The sequence below is a fragment of the Alligator mississippiensis genome, unplaced genomic scaffold (assembly GCF_030867095.1).
Source record: "Alligator mississippiensis isolate rAllMis1 unplaced genomic scaffold, rAllMis1 scaffold_37, whole genome shotgun sequence".
Taxonomy (NCBI): Eukaryota; Metazoa; Chordata; order Crocodylia; family Alligatoridae; genus Alligator; species Alligator mississippiensis.
Window position 1 is genome coordinate 30,001 of NW_026775301.1, and position 5,000 is coordinate 35,000.

Consider the following 5,000-nt stretch of genomic DNA (forward strand, 5'->3'; position numbering starts at 1 on the left):
AAACCCGAGTTTGGAGCCAGGTCAACGGGGAAAACCGGAAAAGGGCCGGAGAAGGCGGTCAGGCCGGGCGAGAGTTCCAGGAGCTCGGCCACAATTCCGATCTCGTCCCGGTCAAGGGCTCCGTGGAAGGGCAGCCCGGGGGGCGGGTCCAAGGGCCCCGGCAGGGACCCGGGCCTCCGGGGTCGGAGCCGAGGCACCCCGCCGAGGGGTGGTCGTCCCGGGCCAAGGCGGCGGGAGCCCGGGCAGGACTCCGCGGGGCAGGCCGGGCGGGAGTTCCAGGAGCCCGGCCGCGATTCCGACTTCTCCCCGGTGCCCTGCCCGGAGGCCGGGCAGGTCCGGGGGCCTTCGGCGCGGGCGGCGGGATGCTCCCGCGGGGGAGACGAGCCGTGCTGGGCCCCGGGAGGGAGGCCCGGGGTCGACCTGGCGCCGGGGCTCCGGCCCTGGAAGTCCCGATGAGGTTTTTCAAACGGGCCGTGCCCGGGCCTTCGCTCCAGGAGGGCGGACACTTTCGGCGGTTGCCCCCGGTGGCTGGGCCGGGTGCCGCATCTACAATATTGCCAGGAAAGGTCCGCGGAGATTTTCGGGGACACGCTTTTCGGGACCCTAGTTGCCCATCTTGGGTTCCAGGAGGTCGGGCAGGGGTACCTCCGGGACCGGACCGTGCTGCAGGAGGGGGTCAACCCCGGGTTTGGCTCCATGTCGACTGGAGCTCCGGCCCAGGGGCGGGCCGGGCGAGAGTTCCAGGAACCCGGCCGCGATTCCGGCTTCTCCCCGGTGCCCTGCCCGGAGGCCGGGCAGGTCCGGGGGCCTTCGGCGCGGGCGGCGGGCTGCTCCCGCGGGGGAGACGAGCCTCTCTGGGGCCCGGGAGGTTGGCCCTGGGTCGACCTGGCGCCGGGGCTCGGGCTCCGGAAGTCCGTATGAGGTTTTTCAAACGGGCCGTGCCCGGGCCTTCGCTCCAGGAGGGCGGACACTTTCGGCGGTTCGTCCCGGTGGCTGGGCCGGGTGCCGCATCTACAATATTGCCGAGAAAGGTCCGCGGAGATTTTCGGGGACACGGTTTCCGGGACCCTAGATGCCCATCTTGGGTTCCAGGAGCTCGGACGGAGGAACCTCCGGGGCCGGACCGTGCTGCAGGAGGGGTTCAACCGCGAGTTTGGCTCCATGTCGACTGGAGCTCCGGCCCAGGGGCGGGCCGAGCGGCTTGGCCGGGCGAGAGTTCCAGGAGCCCGGCCGCGATTCCGGCTTCTCCCCGGTGCCCTGCCCGGAGGCCGGGCGGGTCCGGGGGCCTTCGGCGCGGGCAGCGGGCTGCTCCCGCGGGGGAGACGAGCCGCCCTAACGCCCGGGAGGGAGGCCCGGGGTCGACCTGGCTCCCGAGCTCCGGCCCTGGAAGTCCGTATGAGGATTTTCAAACGGGCCGTGCCCGGGCCTTCGCTCCAGGAGGCCGGACACTTTCGGCGGTTGCTCCCGGCGGCTGGGCCGGGTGCCGCATCTACAATATTGCCAGGAAAGGTCCGCGGAGATTTTCGGGGACACGGGTTTCGGGACCCTAGATGCCCATCTTGGGTTCCAGGAGCTCGGACGGAGGAACCTCCGGGGCCGGACCGTGCTGCAGGAGAGGTTCAACCGCGAGTTTGGCTCCATGTCGACTGGAGCTCCGGCCCAGGGGCGGGCCGAGCGGCTTGGCCGGGCGAGAGTTCCAGGAGCCCGGCCGCGATTCCGGCTTCTCCCCGGTGCCCTGCCCGGAGGCCGGGCAGGTCCGGGGGCCTTCGGCGAGGGCGGCGGGCTGCTCCCGCGGGGGAGACGAGCCGTGCTGGGCCCCGGGAGGGAGGCCCGCGGTCGACCTGGCGCCGGGGCTCCGGCCCTGGAAGTCCGTATGAGGTTTTTCAAACGGGCCTTGCCCGGGCCTTCGCTCCAGGAGGCCGGACACTTTCGGCGGTTCGTCCCGGTGGCTGGGCCGGGTGCCGCATCTGCAATATTGCCAGGAAAGGTTCGCGGAGATTTTCGAGGACACGGGTTTCGGGACCCTAGATGCCCATCTTGGGTTCCAGGAGCTCGGACGGAGGAACCTCCGGGGCCGGACCGTGCTGCAGGCGAGGGTCAACCCCGAGTTTGGCTCCATGTCGACTGGCGCTCCGGCCCGGGGGGCGGGCCGGGCGGGCAGGCCGGGCGAGAGTTCCAGGAACCCGGCCGCGATTCCGGCTTCGACCCGGTCGACTGCACGGCGGGCGTGCAGGCCGGGGGGCGACTCGCAGGGGCCCTTCCAGGCTGCGGGGCCCAGCGGTTGGAGCCCGGCTACCCCGGCGAGGGGCGGAAGAACCTGCACGGCGCGGCGGGAGAACCCGGCATGCTTCCGCGGGGCAGGCCGGGCAGGAGTTCCAGGAGCCCGGCCACGATTCCTACTTCTCCCCGGTGCCCTGCCCGGAGGCCGGGCGGGCCCGGGGGCCTTCGGCTGCGGGCGGCGGGCGGCTTCCGCGGCGGAGACGAGCCTCTCTGGGGCCCGGGAGGTCGGCCCTGGGTCGACCTGGCGCCGGGGCTCGGGCTCCGGAAGTCCGTATGAGGTTTTTGAAACGGGCCTTGCCCGGGCCTTCGCTCCAGGAGGGCGGACACTTTCGGCGGTTGCCCCCGGTGGCTGGGCCGGGTGCCGCATCTACAATATTGCCAGGAAAGGTTCGCGGAGATTTTCGGGGACACGGATTTCGGGACCCTGGATGCCCATCTTGGGTTCCAGGAGGTCGGACGGAGGAACCTCCGGGGCCGGACCGTGCTGCAGGAGGGGGTCAAAACCGAGTTTGGCTCCATGTCGACTGGCGCCCCGGCCCGGGGGGCGGGCCGGGCGGGCAGGCCGGGCGAGAGTTCCAGGAACCCGGCCGCGATTCCGGCTTCGACCCGGTCGACTGCACGGCGGGCGTGCAGGCCGGCGGCGACTCGCAGGGCCCCTTCCACGCTGCGGGGCCCAGCGGTTGGAGCCCGGCTACCCCGGCGAGGGGCGGAAGAACCTGCACGGCGCGGCGGGAGAACCCGGCATGCTTCCGCGGGGCAGGCCGGGCAGGAGTTCCAGGAGCCCGGCCACGATTCCTACTTCTCCCCGGTGCCCTGCCCGGAGGCCGGGCGGGCCCGGGGGCCTTCGCCGCGGGCGGCGGGCGGCTTCCGCGGCGGAGACGAGCCTCTCTGGGGCCCGGGAGGTCGGCCCTGGGTCGACCTGGCGCCGGGGCTCGGGCTCCGGAAGTCCGTATGAGGTTTTTGAAACGGGCCTTGCCCGGGCCTTCGCTCCAGGAGGGCGGACACTTTCGGCGGTTGCCCCCGGTGGCTGGGCCGGGTGCCGCATCTACAATATTGCCAGGAAAGGTTCGCGGAGATTTTCGGGGACACGGATTTCGGGACCCTAGATGCCCATCTTGGGTTCCAGGAGGTCGGACGGAGGAACCTCCGGGGCCGGACCGTGCTGCAGGAGGGGGTCAAAACCGAGTTTGGCTCCAAGTCGACTGGAGCCCCGGCCCGGGGGGCGGGCCGGGCGGGCAGGCCGGGCGAGAGTTCCAGGAACCCGGCCGCGATTCCGGCTTCGACCCGGTCGACTGCACGGCGGGCGTGCAGGCCGGGGGGCGACTCGCAGGGGCCCTTCCAGGCTGCGGGGCCCAGCGGTTGGAGCCCGGCTACCCCGGCGAGGGGCGGAAGAACCTGCACGGCGCGGCGGGAGAACCCGGCATGCTTCCGCGTGGCAGGCCGGGCAGGAGTTCCAGGAGCCCGGCCACGATTCCTACTTCTCCCCGGTGCCCTGCCCGGAGGCCGGGCGGGCCCGGGGGCCTTCGGCGCGGGCGGCGGGCGGCTTCCGCGGCGGAGACGAGCCTCTCTGGGGCCCGGGAGGTCGGCCCTGGGTCGACCTGGCGCCGGGGCTCGGGCTCCGGAAGTCCGTATGAGGTTTTTGAAACGGGCCTTGCCCGGGCCTTCGCTCCAGGAGGGCGGACACTTTCGGCGGTTGCCCCCGGTGGCTGGGCCGGGTGCCGCATCTACAATATTGCCAGGAAAGGTTCGCGGAGATTTTCGGGGACACGGATTTCGGGACCCTGGATGCCCATCTTGGGTTCCAGGAGGTCGGACGGAGGAACCTCCGGGGCCGGACCGTGCTGCAGGAGGGGGTCAAAACCGAGTTTGGCTCCATGTCGACTGGCGCCCCGGCCCGGGGGGCGGGCCGGGCGGGCAGGCCGGGCGAGAGTTCCAGGAACCCGGCCGCGATTCCGGCTTCGACCCGGTCGACTGCACGGCGGGCGTGCAGGCCGGCGGCGACTCGCAGGGCCCCTTCCACGCTGCGGGGCCCAGCGGTTGGAGCCCGGCTACCCCGGCGAGGGGCGGAAGAACCTGCACGGCGCGGCGGGAGAACCCGGCATGCTTCCGCGTGGCAGGCCGGGCAGGAGTTCCAGGAGCCCGGCCACGATTCCTACTTCTCCCCGGTGCCCTGCCCGGAGGCCGGGCGGGCCCGGGGGCCTTCGGCGCGGGCGGCGGGCGGCTTCCGCGGCGGAGACGAGCCTCTCTGGGGCCCGGGAGGTCGGCCCTGGGTCGACCTGGCGCCGGGGCTCGGGCTCCGGAAGTCCGTATGAGGTTTTTGAAACGGGCCTTGCCCGGGCCTTCGCTCCAGGAGGGCGGACACTTTCGGCGGTTGCCCCCGGTGGCTGGGCCGGGTGCCGCATCTACAATATTGCCAGGAAAGGTTCGCGGAGATTTTCGGGGACACGGATTTCGGGACCCTGGATGCCCATCTTGGGTTCCAGGAGGTCGGACGGAGGAACCTCCGGGGCCGGACCGTGCTGCAGGAGGGGGTCAAAACCGAGTTTGGCTCCAAGTCGACTGGAGCCCCGGCCCGGGGGGCGGGCCGGGCGGGCAGGCCGGGCGAGAGTTCCAGGAACCCGGCCGCGATTCCGGCTTCGACCCGGTCGACTGCACGGCGGGCGTGCAGGCCGGGGGGCGACTCGCAGGGGCCCTTCCACGCTGCGGGGCCCAGCGGTTGG